We start from the raw sequence: 20,270 nt of genomic DNA, 5'->3' as shown, positions 1-20,270 counted from the left end.
ATTTTAAAGCTGGTCCTACAACCGCATCCAAGAATAACATGCAGCTTATCTCAGAACTGTCGGTGAAAATTATTCTTGGAGCTAAGTTTAATTGAGCTGCATTTTAAAGAGGTGCAATTTCACAATTTGTGTATATTTTCTAAGTTCACTATTTTGTCATGTGTTGAGAAAAACACAGATTTTAAAATTACATGGTCTAATATTTACATTTAGCATAACTGCAACATTATTTTTTCGTTTGTTTTTTTTAAAGACTCGAAAGGACTTGAAATTCAAAGTTTCAGACTTGTGACTTGACTCGGACTTTTACACCAGTGACTTGAGACTCGACTCTGACTTGCCTGACATTACTTGAGACTTGACTTGAGACTTGAGGATAAAGACTTGAGACTTACTTGAGACTTGCAAAACAATGACTTGGTCCCACCTCTGCTTCACAGAGAGTGTAGAACAGCTTGGAATCCTGGGGAAGACTTTCATTGGAGGCAGATAGGATTCCAGTTTAGAAGAAGCTTCAAAGATAGAAAAGAAGAAGTATTATGCATATTTATTAGCATAAATAGTTAAACACACTGAGCTGATTACCACACTCAGTGAAGACAGTCTGGCATAGAGTTGTGGCTCATCATGGTCCTGGGAAGGCTCCACTACCAGGCAGAGCTGCCCAAACCAGTTGGAAGGCAACAGTTGTCAGCCAAGTTATCAGCCATGAAAGGCAACTTTGGTTAACATATACTATACATTTGCTAACTATGTAGAACTATGTTATTAGTATAAAATACTAGAATTTCTCTCACCAAAACTGAAGCACAGATGACTTGGCTGGTCAGAAAATCCCACGGCAGTTTTAATGGGAGTCTGTGGGGTGTGAATTGGAACCAGAAGCATGTGGATGATGCACTTTCAGGCAGTGGCCACATGATTCACCACTCATTTTCATCCCTTCGAGGCTGTTTCTGTTTATCGGAAACGAAATGTTAGTACATGGTGTGTGTTTTAAATCTTCTCACATTATGACGCCTCTGAAACTGTCTAGGGAATTTCATGATCATACTTTACATGCCATGTAAGTTAGAGGGAAGTTTTCTCCTTCATGTTATGTCAGTCCCACACAAATGATGATTGTATTGGAAAATTATTATTTGTTTCACAAAAAATAAGCCACAGTGCAAAAGCAGTCTGTGAAAAAGTCAATCCTTACTGTTTCCATAGGAATCAAGAACATAAACTGATAATCAAGCGTACTTGATTAACTGATCATCAGCACATTTGACCACCTCTAAAAGCACATGTTTTTGCAATTCAGGTGCCTGTTAACTCAATGCTGAGGAGGAAAGACATCGTCAGTGAACATAAAAAAGCAGTTGTCTTCTCCTCATCTGTTTGGGAAAGGTTTTAAGGTCATTTCCAAACAATTTGATATCCATCATCATGCAGAGAGAAAGATTATTCACAAGTGGAATATATTCAAGCAACCATGAACTCCAAAATATTTTAGAGTCCAATGTAAGGCCATCTGTCTGACAGCTAAAGCTTGGCTGAAACTGGGTCATGAAACAGGATAATGATCACAGCAGCAAATCTGCAACGGAATTGCTGAAAGAAAAGAATCTAAAGGTGATTCTGTGAGCTAATGGGACCGAGGTGTGCTTAGTTTTTAATAGGACTACTTTTTGTTAAAGATATAATGGTGCTCAGTAATATGTCATGTATTTGTCAACGATCCTCTTTGGTTTAATTGACATAATTTTAAGACTAGATCATTCTTACCCCTCAGCCATAAAAGGCTGATTTTGACATTTTGGTCACCCCACTGTGGGGGTGAGTGGGCAGATGGCGTGGATACCCAAGTTTGTGAACTTGATAAGTCAAGAAAGATATCGCCTATGATTTTCAAACTAATACCATAACTATATCAATTAAAAAACTCAGAGTTTGAATTTCAGTGACCTTAACCTCAAGGTAAAGGTCAGAGGTCAAGTTTTATGAAAATTTTATGACTGAGAAGAATTCAAGAAGGAAGTTACATAGGATTTTCACATTTATATGATAGGTGCATCTACTAGGAGGCTGAGGGGTAGCACTGGTTGCCCCCAGTATTTTTTAATCACATCCTGAAGACATGAGAATTAACAGAGGGTGTCCTTTATTTTTACCATAATATAGGCCATTATTTTGGTTCCTTTCAGAGATCTTTAAAACCTTCCCAGAGTGCCAGTGAAATGAGAAATGTGCTGTTGATGGTGGCAGCCAGTTGCATGTAGAGCTAAAAGCTTGTTGACACATATGGTTTATTTCTCTGTGGCGATGGATTGTAAATCAATTTGCCCGTGTCATGCTTGTGTGGTATGCTCATTATCATTTATTTTTGTTTGCATCCAACTGCTGCACATATCATGGGGATTCTCATCAGTGTGACACTGACTCATTCCTCTTAGCAACCTGTGGTTTATGTTAGTGAGAATGGCAGCACTGGTGTCAGGGTGTGGGTTGAGAAGCCAAGCAGAGAAGACTGGCTTGTGTGTGGCTGTATGGTTGTGATAAAATTCTGAAACCAGGAGCACAACACTTGTCCATTTTGGCAGGAGAAATGTGACACTGGAGAGGGAGAGTAGCAACAGCAGCGCAACAGCCAACCATTCTGCCAATCACGATGTCTCACTCACTCCTGGAAACAAGTCTTTTCCATTCTTTATTAGATTTGATTTATACTTTTTGCAACGTATTGAACAACACAGGTTCATGATATTGTGCATGCTTTGGCACCGGGAGGAAAGAGACGGAGAACTTAAGGGGGCTAACCAAATAAAAGTGCTGCAAACAGAATGAAGGCAGCAAAAAGGCTGTACCGACCTCATGCTTTTATTACTGTGCCAGAAAACTGTCTCGATCCAACGAGAGACCATTTCTCATTCAATTACGTGTTCCATGTGTGCGTTCCAAAGCTTCATCCACAGCGAGCAAGCCCAGTCTTTCACACACATCCTCATCTCCAACACTCAGTCCTGTTGCCTGTCAAAACAGGATTGCAAAGGGTTTGTCCGGCACGTGTGTGCATCCATGTTCTGCTGCATCTGTACAATGTACGTGTGATCAGTGTATTGAAAGTGTGTTTCTCAAAACATACAGTTAAGCATGTGCCCGTTCTTTGGCCTCTCTACATCTGACTGCTCTGACTATTAACTACAGATTTCCCAACGCCGTAAATCAGTGGAATGTGTGCAGGTGTTTGTGGCACATATCCCAATGCAATTGTAAAAAGTATAAAGTTTGTCTGGAATAAGCAAAAATCAAGCACAGAAGTTCATTAACAGCTTGCTTTAAAGTTCAGAATCATAGTAAATCTGGAATAAAAGGGTTTCACAGGTTTTGTGGCTCTAATTTACTTTATTTTTCTTAAGGGTATATGTAAGTGCAGGTAAACACATGTACCGTTGTGATCTGGAAAGCCAATTTGATTGTCATGGCATGCCTGCACCAAACAGCAATGTGTTTGGATACAGATGTCTGCCTGTAGACAGATTTACTATTGCAGTGGATTAACCAAATTGCAGTGGTGGAAATATATTCAGGCAATTTAATAACTAAGAATCATGGTAATGTCAAACACAACTGTGAGGTTATAACACTTCTGACATTTGTTTTCCAAATAGTAAAAATCCGCTCAAGTCCATTTAGGTCTGTAGCACACACCCAGGATCATCCAAGATAAGAGTCCTGGAGCAGAGGGACATCTCCGACATCGATATTACACAATCATTCATTAAAGAGTAAACAGTAACTGAGACAGCCTGAATTCACAGGAGAACTGTAGCAAGTTCTCCAGGATGGTTGGAATGACCTACTTGCTAACGATACTGTGCAAGTGCACTTAGGGAAACTAGTGATGATGCAAAGCAGTCGCATCAAATATTACTTTAATTTTGCATTGTTTTTTTTTTCTGTTCACTACATTTTGTTAGCCATTAATCGCTAAATCAGAGCTAAAATTGTTTTTGACTGCATCACTTTACTAACGGGCCATAAATCTCTTGCACTGGAGGAGTCAAAACTTGCTCTGAGGTGTCTGAAATTGTCGATGCTGCTGATTTACTTGTTTGTTTACATCGTGTCTACGGCTACTGACTGTAAAGTAGATTGGCTCAAAGGGGCAAAAGAGATTTACCCCGCTGATGCTTTTATTGCCAGACATCTTCTGAATCTCTATAATTTACACTAGGGCTGCCACGATTTGTCGACTAGTCACGATTACGTCGACTATCAAAATCGTCGACGACTGATTTAATAGTCGACGTGTCGTTTGAAGCTTTGTAAGATCGCAAAAGACACAGGAATAATAGCAGGATTTAAGAGTGTAATAACGGACTGAAACAGAAGATGGCAGCACAGCATGTACAAGGATGTCAGCTGCCGTTAAACCCCGAAGAAGAAGAAGCAGCTGTGTCCCAGAATTCATAGCGCGGCCCAGCTTAGTTTCCAACAATGGCGGTAGCTAGTTAGTTTTAATATTACTCTTATTATTCTTTCTGGGTCACAAAATAAACGTTTAACATATTTTCAGGCGAGAATGTAGCTGTGTAAACCTCAAATATCGGCTCAGTTTATCAGGACACCACATATTTTCAAAAGCGCTCCGACGTTTTCAGAGACGTCTGTTACCCACTAGCTCGATAGCTAGCCGGGGGCTAGGTCACTAGCCCCGTGAGAACACCGGACTCCCGGCAAATTGTTTTCAAACCCACCACCGTCTTTCGCGACTCAGGTTAAATATATACGAGTCACTTAGATAAATTAAAAATGTTGTTGTTTGGCTTTTTTTTTTGTATTTTATTTGTTCCTGAGTAAATCGGTTTGGCTGAGATTAAAGTTATAGTTTTTACACAGCTGAATAAACTCAAGCAGACAGCTGATTATCAGAAGTGTGAGATGCTGGAGAATATACTCTGGTGTCCTGTTATATTTTAGATAGCAAGGAGTTTATTAAACTTTACCGAAACAATCTGCAAATTTCATTAAAATTGAATAAACTATCATCTTGTCTTTATTTTTAGTTAGCACCTTAAAAGCTTAAAGCTGTAAGCTAATGATAGTTATATAAGAGCAGATGCTGCTGGTGCAATAAGCTGTAGTTTTATGTCCAGTGGATGATGATCTGATTAGTCGACTAATCGCATAAATAATCGGTGACTAGTCGACTATCAAAATAATCGTTTGTGGCAGCCCTAATTTACACATTGATATTGCACTTGGAAAAAAACATATGAATCTTTGTTGCAAAGTACTTTCTATGCACTTTGCACCTTTTGTCCGCATGCACATGAAACTTTTTGAGATAAGAGATATGACATAGTTTGATCTGGGCAGGAAAATGAGCCCAGGAGGACTGAAGCTTTATCACTCTTATTAAAAGGAAAAAAATGATACCACCATCTTGTGTGTAGACCAGTATTCACAGTATTCTTCACAGTAAATCTCAGCTCATTGTGCATGTGTATCAGTAATGGATGAGGTTAATCGCACTTTATAGCTGCTGAACTCACTGCAGAGTTCTGTGAATGGCCCGAGGTTGACCTACTGTATTTTATTGGTAGTCGATGTCTACATCTGCATAACATATTTTCTTTTTGTGTTCCCCAGGTTGCAGTTTTGATCTTTGCTGAAGACTCAAGACCACACAGGTAAATGAAATAAAGCAGATATAGGCTTATACTTCTATATTCAACCTCTGTCGTTATCATTTCTTCAATCTCCTCCTGTCCACTAACACAGTGTTTTCATTCAAACCTGTGATTTCAAGCTCTTATTATTTACTTACATACATGCAAGGGGGCTTCACTTTGTTAGCTATGACACATGTTTTGCTTTCAAGAGCTAGCACTGTATATTTATGCATGGATATAAGCTTTTCTTGTCTGTGTGGTGCACAAATGATAAGTGAGCAGTCAGTGGTCTGGTTTTAGTGCAGCTGAATCAGGCCTGTAAACAGAGCAGGGCGTGCTGCAGCAGGCTAATAAAACAGAGACTGTCCCACTTTCTGCCACTTTGATCCACATTGCAGGCCCTGCTGGACTTCAGCTTGCCTCAGTGTCTCAGACGTCTTCACTGACCGCACCTATCCACTTCACCCTCAAAGCTAATTATGGTTATGCTCTATAAACTTTATTCCTGTTTTCTGCAAGACAGAGCAAGACATTAACCAGAATATTATTGATGTTTAATCTACTACTCATGGCTTGTGTGTTTTGATATGTGGCTGTTTGTAAGCATGCATACACAGTGTGACTCAGGGCAGGCATGCTTGCCTAAGCGAGCGTGTATAGTGAAAGGGTCTTGTTTAGAAAAGTGAGTGAGCCCTGGAGGCTTGTCAGTTCCCATGTCTTTGTATTAGAGCAGTTCATAAGGCCTTTCTGCCTTCCTAGAAAACGGGCATGTGTGCAGGCAGGCCAGGTGAGGTGAGGTGCAGGCAGCTGGTACTTCTGGACCTCTCTGTCTTGTAATGAGTCAGATTCTGCAGAATAGGATTAATCAAAATGAGAAGTTGTTTTTGGTTTGGTCTCCACTTTAACTGTGTGCAGTGTGATATCTTCTCAAAGACAAGTTACATCTAGCAGAGAATATCAGGCGCAGCCATGGTTTAATGTAATGATGGGAAGTAGAGAAGGAGAAACGGAGAAAAGAGGAAGAGACAACAGAACAGACAGACAGAGGCTTAAGCACCTACTGATATGGAAGTTGCACTAAATCTGGCATGAAAGTTTTTGGCATTTGGACTGAGCCTGAGGAGAAGGATGTCAGGAGGGAGGGTAGGTGTGGGAGCAAGAGAGATGAGAAAGAGGTGTGGAGACAAGTCTGGGTCTGAGTGGAAACTTGAATGGAGGGGAAACTGGGCTGGAGGCCACTCAGCAGATCCACCTGAACCCTGCCAGAGCAATCAGCTATCAGAAGTTTAGAGAGGGAACCATTTACCCCCCTAAGTAAATTCACTAGGGGTTTGTAGGGATTTGGCTTGCTTTTTGGGCTCTAATGCAGGGATATTTTGGTAAGTGAAGTCCTCTTGTTTTGAAGAGATGGTTCCAGAGCCTGTCTGCTTTTTAATGGGATCACAGCAGACACTCCAGGAACCACCGCCAGGTGAAGCGGTTCTGCTATCTACTTCCAGCTGTGTAAACACACACACAAACATACACACAGACAGACACACACACACACGCAAACTCTCCCACCCAGACACAGTCAGAGACATGTCCTGTCAGTTCTAATAAAATGCTTGCTGGCTCCCATAGAGGGAAACGCTCATAATCCCATTTTCTTTCAATGAAAAACAAAGCAGATTCTTTTGCTTTTGAGAAAGTGTTTGGCCTTGTTAAAAACAATGAGTTGCTTGAAAGATGCAAACAAATTTAACAAGAGCTAGTGATGTCTGTTCTCAAGCTGGGAATGTTCAAGGGAGCGTGACATTGTCCTTCCCCTCTCTCTTTTTCTCTCTTTCTTCGATATTTAATGTTATTTAGTGTTTCCTGCAAACGTTAATTTGTTTTCTGGGCTGTTTTCCTTCCCTCTAGGCTTTCAACCTTGTTTGCGGTTGATGAGGTGATATAGAAAACTCACATCTTTCTTGTTTTTTTTTCTTTCTTGAAATAATGGCACCAATGTGTATCCCTGGGAAGTGCATGCATCTGTTTGGGATGTTCGCTCTCTGTGATTGTAGGACTCTGTTTTACTTGGTCAGTATGACCTTTTGCACAGGTTTGTGCAATGAGGGAAGGAGGAAGCAGTGGCCAGGCAGTAGCTTTGCTGTTAAAGGCATTTAGACTTTAGAGCTCCATTGTTTATGTAACTAAGAGAAAGTCAAGACTCCCTTATGGCCCTTTTGAAAAGCAGATGCCGGAGATTTTTGCTGCTACATTTTATGGCTTATTTGCTACCAAGGAGATTCTGAGATATCTTAGGGGAGCACATCTTTTCTCACATTTCTTCTGTCAGGCAAGAGCTGTGGAAGTTCTGAGACTAAGGAGGGGTTTGAGCTGTTAGTCTGACAATACTTATTTTTAATACTAGTCTGGCAATACTTTATTTTGTTATATTCTTTTAATATCTTATTCTGTCCAACAACTCCACCTTTTGTGAAATGTTTTTACCCTTTATCACCTTCACCTCTAAGATGGTTGATGCATAAAGGCCCTTTCGGCCGATTCAAACCTCCAACCGATTAAACACTAAAACATTCTCCAAACAGATTTTCCAGGACTGATGGTGATTGCTTCAATAAGTCATTTAGTTTCCTATTCAGCCTTGAGGATTTATTTTTCATTAAACAAGGAAAATATTCTTCTTAGTTGAGATAGTTCCATGGGCTAGAACCAATCACCACTCTAATATTAGTGGTACACCTACAAACATACACACACGCACAATCCATCACTGACAGCACTCTTGGTCTCTAAGCTGCCATGTTGATCCTCTGGAGCACAGCAGAAATGGTCATAAGCTCAGAGGAGCCATTGTATTGACAGAACTTTCATAACCACATAGTGTTACATAAGGCCCATGTCACAGATCTTGCACAGTGTGTGAGCATATTTTGTGTGTTATGTGCTCAGCCATGTGTTACATTTTAGCTGGAAGGTGCGATGTTTTAAATTATGACTAATCCACCATGCCTTGGAGCTACAAAAAGAAGGTCTAACTGAAGATGTCTGTCTAACAGAATCCTATGCCAGAAAAGGCAAACTAGTTTGAATAAGACCACAGTTATCCAGTTGTGTGTTTTTCCTGATGTGTGCCTAAAGTGTGACTAACCCTGTGGTGTTAAGGTTTGTTTTCTGCAGCCTGGGTAAGCTTTCATTAATAAGGAGACAGACATTTTTGCATTTGTGGAGAATTAGAATTTATTCCTAAGAGAAACTGGTTTGCACAATGGCATAATCTTTGGAAAACAAAGCAATTTTCTTGAATACCATCACGTCTAAATGCACAAACAATTACAAACGCTCTGCACTGGAGAGGTCACGGGAACACATTTGTCTCCTCAACATGGTCTAAAAGAATTTGATTTAGTTTTCCCTCTAGATGCTGTGTAGAAAACTTCATCGCTATTCAGTGTTGATGAATTCTGACTTCAGTGTTATTGTGGTACCCACAATCCTTTGTCAGGAGTGTGCATTTTGGACTGCAAAAGTCCACGTGTTTGCTGAGAGCCCAGCGTTATTGAAACTCCTGCCTCATCTGTTTGCTCAGCCGGATGACTCAGAGGTCTGCTGGGGTTCAGTCAGCTGCTGCCCCTCTGGATGTGCCACCAAGCTTTCAAACTTTCACTACTGTTGTGCCGTCTGCTCAGTCCACATATGTGAATCACTGTTGAGGTTTGTGTGAATTAAACGGGTTACGTCATACATAGATCACTTTCATCTGTTTTTTCATCTGTTTTATGTATGGCAGCAGAGAGACCTAATGTGCTGCACAGCACATGATATAGCTTAGTGTTAATGTGGTGTTGATACGTATGTGCATATTTATAGACTAATATTCTGACTTGTAGGGTTTTATGTTGGGCAGGGTACGTATTGGTGTTGAGCCAAATGTTTCTGTAACACTACTGAAAGCTGGCATTTGTCCGATGTTTTCCTTGTATAGTTTGAGTCTGTGCTCCAGATTTATATAAAAAGTTTGAGAGTATTCTGTTGGATCTGCATTCAACATTCAATCAAAGTCAAATATTAAAATAAACAGCTGATGCTGATACGTTACAAAAGTAGTTCAACAAATCAAATGGCTGACAGATACATGATTTGTTAACCAGACTTAATGAGAATAAATAATTTCTTCAAATCTCTTCAAAGACTCACTGTTAATTCCAAATATTCTGGGAAATGTCAAAGAATACTAATCCATAGTTTTATGAGCTTATTAGTTGTGCACTGTATGCATAAGGCACAGGTGTTTCTGTTTAAATATGCAGCACACACAATGTAAGCACATGATTTTAAAAGTGAACAAGTTACGTGTGATTTTTCCCTATTGTCATCCAAAAGTCTGTTTGATCTGACTGCTTACACCTCCTCCGGTGGCATTCGGGACTTCCGCAGTGATCGATTGGCTAAGTGGCCCACTAGCTTAGCATTGTGAGAGGCAGCTGAGTGATATATTGTGTGTGTAAAAGTGAAGGGCGTTAAGTGGAACACAACCCAACAGCAGTAAAGGCCGCAGTATATCTGGCAAGACGTGTCTTTTCTGCAGCATATCCATCCTTAGTCTAAGTTGAAGTATGTGTGTGTTTGCATGAGTGTGCATAGTCCCAATTCCCCAAGCGGGGTCTTACCTTACAGGGTAACCCCATGACCTGATTTATGTTTAGATTTTATTCCTTCTGTTATGCTGGATGCTTTTAACAGGAACTGTAAACCATTAAATCACCCAGTGAAATGCATGTCATATGAGACTTTCATTATAGGTCATACATTGAAAGCTGTACATTATTGGCTATTCAAAGTCCCCATGCTTTGAATGGCTTAAGGAGTGATTCTCAAAGAGAGAACCAAGCATGAACCGATGCATGTGCTTATTTATTTAAGTTTGTTTGTTTTAGAGCACACATATCCAACTATAAGAGTGTGAAAGAGGGAAAAAGTGGTAGCTTAATTTGGAGAAATAATCTGTTGCCTCGGTAATAGAGACTAATGTGGAATTAGGCAAGCATGCATTCATCTGGAATGCTTCAGCAGCAGCAATCAGCATGGAAAACACAATGATATGGAATTTCCCTGTCAAGCTTTCATTCATGTTCTTTTACACTGATTCTAATGTGGAAAAATGTGGAAGGGAAGCTTACTTGGGGAATATGAGGATTTAGACCTGGAAAATTATCTAACTTATCAAATATGAATGTTCTATAATGAGTTCACATTAACCTTAATATCCTCAGCAGTTTTAGGGCATGCTGAATGCTTTCCATTGAAAGTTCACGAAAAGAAACCTTGTTATGGCATTCACTTCCTCTAGTTCAGTGGTTCTCAAAGTAGGATCCAGGTACACCAATGGATTTCTCAGTTCTTGCTTGTAGTTCTTGTGTTCCTTAACCTGCACAGCTGCTGCAGCTTTCTTTAGCATTAAGATATAAAACTGTAGCCAGAGTTCCTGAAACGCAACCATAGCCTCAGTCATGATGGCCTGCTGCTAGCTAAACTGGAAATCAAATCACACATGAACAAAAGTTAAGTACTAAGACAACATCAGACTATAAAATTAACACCTTATACTTTAATATGAAGAGCCCCATGAGGCTTTGCTCTTGCTGCTTTTTTTGCTACATTATCTCTGTGACATGAATTGTGGCACAATGATCGTTTCATGTTGAGTTTCCAGTATTGACTAGAGCCAAACTTTTTGTTGGAAAATAAAATTTGATTAATTGACCAGCCCTGTGCTGTGTAGTCAAATGAATATGTGTACAAGATGGGGATTGCCTCTGCTTTCACTTAAACAGCAGTCACTGATCATTTCCTTGGCTAAGTGAGTGAAGGCTGAAGCATTGGGAGAAGAAGAAAAATGAAAGGTCTATTCGTGTTTTTCTAAGAATCAGAGTTCTGGAGGGAACTTGTACACGTCCATTTACCCCTCCTGGACTGACCCTTCTGACTCTGAACTGTACCCCCCTTCATTGGGGCACTTTCACTGGTCAGCCACTATGTGGCCCCATGCTGGAACTTACTGGACGGCTTTATAAATGGACATCTCTTCACCAGCTTTCCATAACTTTCATGATTTTCATATCTGCTTCCTCTTCTTACTACCCATTGCTTCATCACCCTCTTCTCCACCCTCTGCCTCTTTGTGGGAAATACTCATACAGCATTGGGCCATCTATCAAACAGGCCATTAAAAAGAAATACAGAGACAGAGTGCACCTCTAACAGTAAAGCAATGAATCACTTAGTTTCTCATTACCGTGGGTTATTGTCAATAGAACTGTGGAAAAAGAAAATGTTATATGGACAACAGTCCAATGCTGTGAACGAACTCTTTATGCATACATTATTAAAGCAGCTCATAAATGCCTATGTGTTTTATTACTTTATTTTCCTAGGGTGTTTTCAATTTAGTTTGATCAAACTGCAACATGTCTGATTGATATTTGGATGTAGATTATACTTTTAGACAGCAAAAATGGACATGCAGTAAAACATTTAACATGTAAATCATACACCTTGAGCAATAAAAAGACCCATGTACTATAGTAAAAATTACCATTATATTATTTGGTTTTACACAGCTTACATAAAACAGCTACACCACCCAAAAGCCTTTGACAGCTGAGCAGAACTCAGGCACAAGCCATTTATAAATCTATAGTGATGAATCTTTGATTCATAAATTTGGGAAACAGCTTTGCCACAGCTATATTATTATTATTATTATTATTATTATTATTATTATTATTAGTAGTAGTAGTAGTAGTAGTAGTAGTAGTAGTAGTAGTAGTAGTAGTATTACAGAAGACCAGAGGTTCGAATTCCCTATCTGGCCACCTCTAGAGTTTGCATGTTCTTTCCAGGTACTCCAGTTTTCCCCGAATGGATGTCTGTCTACGACAAATTAGCAACCTGTCCAGTGTGTACCCTGCTTCTCGGCTCATGACAGCTCGAGATGGATAACAGTTTGTTCAATGACCTCTCCACCACGGCTTCAGATGTGTCCACTTTGCAGCCAATCAGAGACCCAGAGTTCCTGATAAATGTATTCATTCTGTTGGTGTCATCAGCTATGCTGCTCTCCCAGGAGACCACAACAAAGGTCACTGCACTTGCACAACAGAGTGATAAAACAGATCTCCAAAACACAAAACACAGCCTGCTCAACTCCATGTGTTCCAATTCAGCCTATTGTTGATGGGGATGCCCAGGTACTTGCATTCCTCCATCATATCAACATACCCTGTCCCAAGAAAGACTTAGTCCATGCAGCTATCCTCAGTGGACATCAACCATCTCACTGCTCTTATTCATATACAGAAGCAGATGATTTTTCCCAGACCACTGCACAAATCATCCAATAAGACAGAGTCATAGCAAATCTCACATACTCTGGACAGACAGACAGACAGACAGATAAAAACAGAATATAAAACACAATAAACAGTAGGCAATCAAAAGAAAAAGGGGCAAACAAAACAAGATCCATTCACAGTGCAAGAGTTGTTACTACTATTGACTAAACTGAAATAAGCTGTTAATAAAAACTAGGTTAAGGAGAAGAAAGTAAATGTAGATGTGCATGTGCATTGAGCTAATAAAGGCTGTATCAAGAGTCTTGATTGTGGTTTGCAGAGAGTTATGCTTAAAACTCAGTGTCTCTCCTGCTTTCTGTGATGCATTGAAGGTCCTTATAGCCTAGGGGACAATAGAGTTCCTCAGTCAGTGGTCCAGGACAATGATAGTAGTCTGTTGGTAAACATGCTCTTCGGCCTCAGGAATACTTTGTGCAGAGGGTTCCTGTTGTTATCCATGATTGAAAGCATTTTATTGAGGGTTCTTTTCTCTGCCACTGATGTAAGGGGCTCCAGCTCCATGCCAACACCAGAGCATGCTCTCTTAACCAGTCAGTCCATCCCTATTCTTAATGCTGCCTCACCAGCAAACCACTGTGTAGAAGAGAACACTGGCAGCTACTGACTGGTAGAACATCGGCAGGCATTTATTGCAGATTTAAATGAACTCAGTCTTCTTGTGAAGTACATCCTGCTCTGTCCCTTCCTATAAAGTACACCTGTATTAGCTGACCGGTCCAGTTTGTTTTTCTCAACATTTCTCCTTCAACAGCAGTGGCTGAATTACCTTAAACACACTAAAGAAATCAAAGAGGTGCACATCACCATGCAGCCTACTGTCTACATGGGAATAGACAGATATAATCATCTACATGCTGTCTGCAGCATGTAGATGATTATATCACCTGCTCCCAGTTTTTTGTTGATATGTGGATTCCAGGAGTTCAAGATATTTTTTTTTTAACCTACGGCCTCTGGTGGGCCAAGATTCAGTTCTTTAGCAACCTTATCATAAGTAATATGAAGGCAACTAGTCATTAGCTGTTAAGCTCTGATGGTGTCAACTTCTTTGATACAGGAAACCGACAGGATGTTTTCCTCAATGCCGATATCTCCTCAACGCCAAGTTGTAGAAGGCAAATCTTAAACTTGAAAGCCAGGTCAGAGCTGTTGTAAGATCTAGCTTTTTTCATTTGAGGGAATTAGCCAAAATAAAGCCCATCTTATCGAAACAGCATTTTGAGACAGTAATCCACGCCTTTGTTACTTCTAGGCTGGATTATTGTAACGCACTTTATTTTGGGGTTAGTGATGCGTCCATTAGGCGGCTGCAGGTTGTGCAAAATGCTGCAGCACGTCTTTTAACTGGAACAAAAACGTTTGAGCACATTACCCCAATTTTAATTTCACTCCACTGGCTACCTGTACATTTTAGGATTGTTTTTAAAATTCTCTTATTTGCTTTTAAATCTCTTAATGCCCCCCCCCCTACCTCTCGGAGCTACTACAACCATATACACCTCCCCGTTCCCTTAGGTCCGCCAATCAGCAGCTCCTTAAGGTACCAAAAACTAAGTATAAATCTAAAGGTGGTCGTGCTTTTGCTGTAGTTGCTCCAAAGTTGTGGAATGATCTACCCTTGCATGTTAGGCAGGCCTCTTCTCTCTCTGAATTTAAAAGTCTTCTTAAAACATATTTATTCGCTGAAGCCTTTGGCATTGATTAGAGGGGTTGACTCAATTTGTTTTGACATGTTTCAATTTATTTTAGTTTTTTAGTTATTTATTTTATCTTATCTCATTTTAATTTTCTTTACTTATGCTTTTAGCATGTACAGCACTTTGTGAACTCTGGTTTTATGTTAAAGTGCTTTATAAATAAAGGTGGTATGGTATGGTATGTGACACAGGCATAGACACAGACAGTCTGTGTCTAGCACAATTTCCATACAGCAGGCCAAGACAATTAGAATACTGTTCAAAAGGTGGTAATGTTCTGTAAAATCACCAGTCATAACCTTAAAACCACTAAAATGTTGGATTAGCAGGCATGCTACAGTGGACTGCGTGATGTCACGCAGTCCCTCTGCATCAGCTGATGGTCGAATGCAAACCGTAACAACAATAACAGAGCAGAATTCTACAACGTACTTTCCCATTGTAGTGTAAATTTCAGTGGTTTTTCTGTAATGCAACCGTTCTCTGACTTGTATCCCCATGTGATGTCTGTGTTGTGTGTGTAAGGTCGGGGGGCGGGTTCATTCCACTGCAGGGCAACCTACCACTGCATGTGGTGAATAAAATTTTAACTCGAACTTGAACTTGAACTCAGTGCTCTAAGCCTGTACATCATAATGTTCTAAAATCTTGTGTTCTACATCCTGGTAGCAGGAATGGACAGTTTATATTTCCTCCTTTTAGCTCTTTCCCTCGCTCCAGCTCTGCAGCTCCATCAGCTCCATCAGCTCCATCAGCTCCATCAGCTCCATAGGTTTAGCAGCATCAGTTGGTGCTGTGTGTAAACAGTGCATTGGCAAAAAGAAAAGGGTGTATAGAGTAAAAAAAGTTATTAGTGATTTACAATATTTGAGTATTGTAAGTGATGAGGACAGGAGTAAAAAACAATAAATCACTGCCAGTTTTATCCCTATCCATTTCCTGCACTAGATCTTGCTTATGACATTGATATCACTTGAACTGTCATGCCAATATAATAATACGCCAAAAGAGATTTATTTTGAAGCTATTTTCTACCTTCCTTTCACTTTTTACTCATCTCTTCTGCCATGTTGACTGAAATTGAATAGCAATGGAAAACAAACAGTGCTGGTGCGGGTGGGATTCTGTCTTTGGGGATTAAAGTGTTACATTTTTGCTCCAAGTGTCACTACACTGACTGCTTCAGTGCATAATGCCTTTATTTATTTCATTTCATTTTATTTATTTTTAAAGTGACAGTAATTTCTTTATAACCCCATACTGGCTGTAGCTCAGGTGGCAGAGCAGGTCAGCCACTAATCAGAAGGTCGGTGGTTCGATCCCAGGCTGCCTCCTGGCTGCATGCCAAATATCCTTGGGCAAGATACTAACCCCATGTTTGCCTACTGGTGGTGGTCAGAGGGCCTGGTGGTGCCAGTGTCCGGCAGCCTCGCCTCTGTCAGTGCGCCCCAGGGCAGCTGTGGCTACAATGTAGCTTGCCATCGCCAGTGTGTGAATGTGTGTGTGAATGGCTGAATGTAGTGTGAAGCGCTTTGGGGTCCTTAGGGACTAGAAAAGCGCTATACAAATGCAGGCCATACTGGACACATATAACTGTTTGCACCCATACTCATCTGTGTCATAACTGAATGCACATGGTTTTAGGATTTGTAGCTTGGACTTCCCAATATAATTATCTCTGATGTTCCTTACAAAAACCTTTCTAAATTTGATTAGAAATAATAGAAAAAGAAACACGGTCCACTGGTGTTTGCTTACATTTCCATGGGTACATTTCTAATTTGGAATTATTTCAGACAAATAGAAGTTTAAACAAACAGGGCTTGAATTGTTGCCACAGCTAACTAACATCATATCAATGATGGTGGGACTAGAAAAGCAATGATGGTGGGACTAGAAAAGCGCTATACAAATGCAGGCCATTTACCATTTTTACCATATTTTTATACTCAGAATTACAGAAAGTTGAAAAAAACAAAACAAAAGAAAGAATAATTTCTGCAACAAGTGCAATCACATTTAACCATTCCTGACATTTTAGCTAGTCTCAGATGCTTATGCTTTACTTGAAACTGGGTGACCTGCAGCACTGCTCCACTTGTGGATCACTGTAGATTATGCTTTTTGCTTCGAGATGTAAACACAAGCCCCAGCCAATCAAATGGAATTTACACAACTGTTCCAGGGCAGTTACTAGCCAATCAGATTGCATGAAAACTGCTGCGATCCTAACTAGTGAAATTGGTTAGCAGTTGGTTAGTGTTGCTATGGCGATAACCCATATGAATGATGAAATGAATGAACTTCCTCAGAATATCATTCAGTCAATATTAGGGATGTTTGTCGCCACGTGTTTGATATCACATCACATGATTTGTGCTTTATGCTTTAGCTGTAAATATTACATAATACTTTTCTGGGTGCCGCCACTGGAAGTTGTGTAGCGCTTTGTTTTTGTTCTCACTAATGTTTGGATTCACAGACCTAATGAATGAGGTGCAAGTTTTTTTTACATGATATTTAATTGTGGCTACTACCGTGTTTGCCAAGGTTAGAGCAATAAGGATTATGACATTATGTCTGATGTTGTTCTTAATGTAATGACGTCATTACTCAGTGGTCACAAGGGATCTGTCTTCTTGGAATACTAAGGTGGATGTAACACTTTGTAAATAGTGCATCACTGCCCTGTTTCATTGCAGTACTGTTTGGGGAAAGTCCAACTATTGAGCTGATAAGAAGTGGTCAAGGTTCCCTCTAATTTTTGATGTGTCTGAGCGAACACACAAACTCCCTGAGCGGTCCCTTGGACCACTGTGAGCAACAGCAGACGTGTGCACTGTGGTCACGCCAGCATCGAATCCATCCAAGTTACATGGTTTATTAAAATAATCAAATTACAGCATTTACATTTATGATAGACTACTTTTAATTAACTGCTTTAGCCCACTTACAATGAAAATTTAAAAAAAGCTCTGACTTGTATTATGAGTCTGTGGTCTGGGAGAGAGTCCTGTAACTCTCTGTCTGCAAAATACAGTAAATAATGACCAATGTTGGGCAATTAATTATATAGTTACTTCTTCAAAAAAGTAACTGAATTATGCAAGCAGCAAAGTTCTTTGCAGCTGTTTACCTAAAAATGCAGCCAAGGCGTTTTTTTAAATAAACATTTCAAACTATTTACAGAACAATCAGGTGTTCTGCATCAAATCTGATGCCACACCAATTATTTGTGCTACTCCAAAAAAGAATTTCTGTCCACTAAGGAGAACAACAGCCTGATACCTGCAGGCCTGACAACAGGAGATGTATCACTGCTGTAACACCTGTAACATTCAGCAGTCGCCTCATTGTTCTGACACACACAACAAAACTATTGACTACACTACACACTAACTACACAAGATTTGCGCTAAACGTCGCAAATCTCTCACATCTCAAAACACCGCCATCACCCCTAAAACTTCCCCCTTCCTAAACAACTAAATGCCATGTTGCCATATCATTTTTTGATTGGTCGACATGGTACTTTTTTCGACGAATAGGAAAGGGTGGGTTTTTTGGTTCCACGGACGGAGAGTGCTTTAGAGCATTTTCCTTATAAAATGAAGTTTTTACCATTTCTTCCCACAGTAAATATAAATTATAGTATTCAGGAAGAAAACCAAACATTGCATATCATTTTATCATAACTCTGGTTTTACGTGGCCGATCAACACAATTTAAAAACTGGTATAAAGTCCACACTTTTCCCGTCAATTGTTCCGTCTGTCCTGCTCACATCTCCAATGGTTGTACACGTTGTCATTAACGTGGCTTCACTCCACATCAACCATGCCACTTTGCTAGCTAAAACACCGGTGTCGACACATAAGGACGCTGTCATAGCCTGTCAACGTTGATTAGCTGCGTATATACGAATATGAATTGCGTGATTGGCTGGACTATGGGATAAAGTGGCATCGTTCTAATCCCGTACGGGAGCAGCCAGTCACTTACTGACTAACACTGCAAAACAGAATCAGAGCTTAACAGAATTAAAGTTTTAATTTTAATTCAGGTTGGATTTTTTTTGTGCGCAACACAGTTTTTCTGTGCGCAGAGACCGTGCCAGCAGTGCGCAATTGTGCACGCGCGCAGCTTAGAGGGAACATTGGAAGTGGTATATCTTTGATTGTATTATCTTGTTTGGGCTCTTGCGTGGGACCTGAAGTCTTTGTTAACTTGAGCTGTTTTTAAGTTTCCACTTCCATGCTTTGTTGGCCAGTTATTCTTTTGCATGCGCATTGTCAAAAACAGACGTCTAGATGTTTATGTCACATTTTGTCTGGATCCCATTGGCACATTTCAGTGTTTTCGATTTCTCTGCCACAGCAAATCCACCCAGTGGCCTTCTACAGCGTTTCCTCTACTGTAGGTATGGAAGGACTGATGTTAGTAATTTAATTGCTGGATCCTGTCCTATAAGCCCATATGGTTTCACTGGGATGGATGATGACTATTAATCGTGCTCTGTTGCCTGTGAAAAATGAATGTGAAACTATTGTGTTACAACAGGGTCTGTTGGGCAAAATGTCTTAAACACTTTGTTTGAATGACAGTGTCAACAGGTGATATTCTGGATGTTTTTGTGGAGAAATACTAACAGAATTTCTTCACAGTCCTAGCAAAGCAAAGCTTGAATTGCACTTGTTTTACTTGCAAACAGCCAAATTAACAGATGAATTAACTATTTAAAGTAAGTGTGGTCACCATTTTAATCGCAACTAACATCATCTGTGCCTGATTCCAGTATGCCTCTCAGCATTTCTGTGAACAAAACTGGAATTCTGTTATAGATCCTTGGTTCTGGCGCTATGGTATTTCATTGGCTTAGATGACCCATTTGCTTTACTGTGATTGGTCCACAGTCTGAGAAGCATGACTTAAAGCTTCCTAAGAGCCATTAACCGTTCCACTGCTTGGTTGTCATGGCCCTGTGCATGTTCTGTGTGACTGTATTAGTTTAAAGGCATGCCATCAACCTCACCCCTTTCCTTCACATGTGAATTTTGTTACTGCTTCTGCTTCCTGACTAAAAGCATTGGCTTTTGGCACTTTTGGGAACAATTGGCAAATCAGTTTCAGGATTTAAGTCGCCCATTTGAGGCTATCTCATCTATTTCGTGACCAAAGAAGTTTGTAATAAGCCAAAGTAAAGCCACATCAGTGATGTCTTGTTACCTCATTTCTCCTCAACAGCTCTTTACGTCCAACCTTATTGTGGGGTTGACCTCCCACATTTTTCTCCCAACATTGTGTGTTTAGATAACTTGACCGTTTTTTTTTGTGCTTCTCTTTAATAGTTTCACAGGACAAACACGTGATTAAAAACAGTAGGAAGAAACAGTTTGGTTTCTGCAAATTGATTGTATGTTAATACATAATCGAAGGCTTAATCACTCACCCGTACAGACTACCTGTTTTCCTTTCAATGCTCACAAGTGTTTCACTTTTAACACATTTTC

General features: G+C 40.0%; 1 protein-coding gene across 5 annotated transcripts in view; it reads left to right on the top strand.

Moving 5' to 3' along the window:
• The window catches only part of LOC113026982 (zinc finger protein 469-like), a 227,278-nt gene that overhangs the window by 53,945 nt on the left and 153,063 nt on the right, over window positions 1–20,270 (top strand). For all 5 annotated transcript variants that reach the window (XM_026176342.1, XM_026176340.1, XM_026176338.1 and 2 more), the window contains one exon: window positions 5,638–5,678. The gene's annotated coding sequence lies outside the window, so the exon portion shown is untranslated. The remainder of the gene's footprint in view (window positions 1–5,637; window positions 5,679–20,270) is intronic.

This window comes from Astatotilapia calliptera, chromosome 7 (assembly GCF_900246225.1).
Source record: "Astatotilapia calliptera chromosome 7, fAstCal1.2, whole genome shotgun sequence".
Taxonomy (NCBI): domain Eukaryota; kingdom Metazoa; phylum Chordata; class Actinopteri; order Cichliformes; family Cichlidae; genus Astatotilapia; species Astatotilapia calliptera.
The sequence above is the reverse complement of the archived record's forward strand: the minus strand, read 5'-3'. Positions and strand labels throughout refer to the sequence as shown.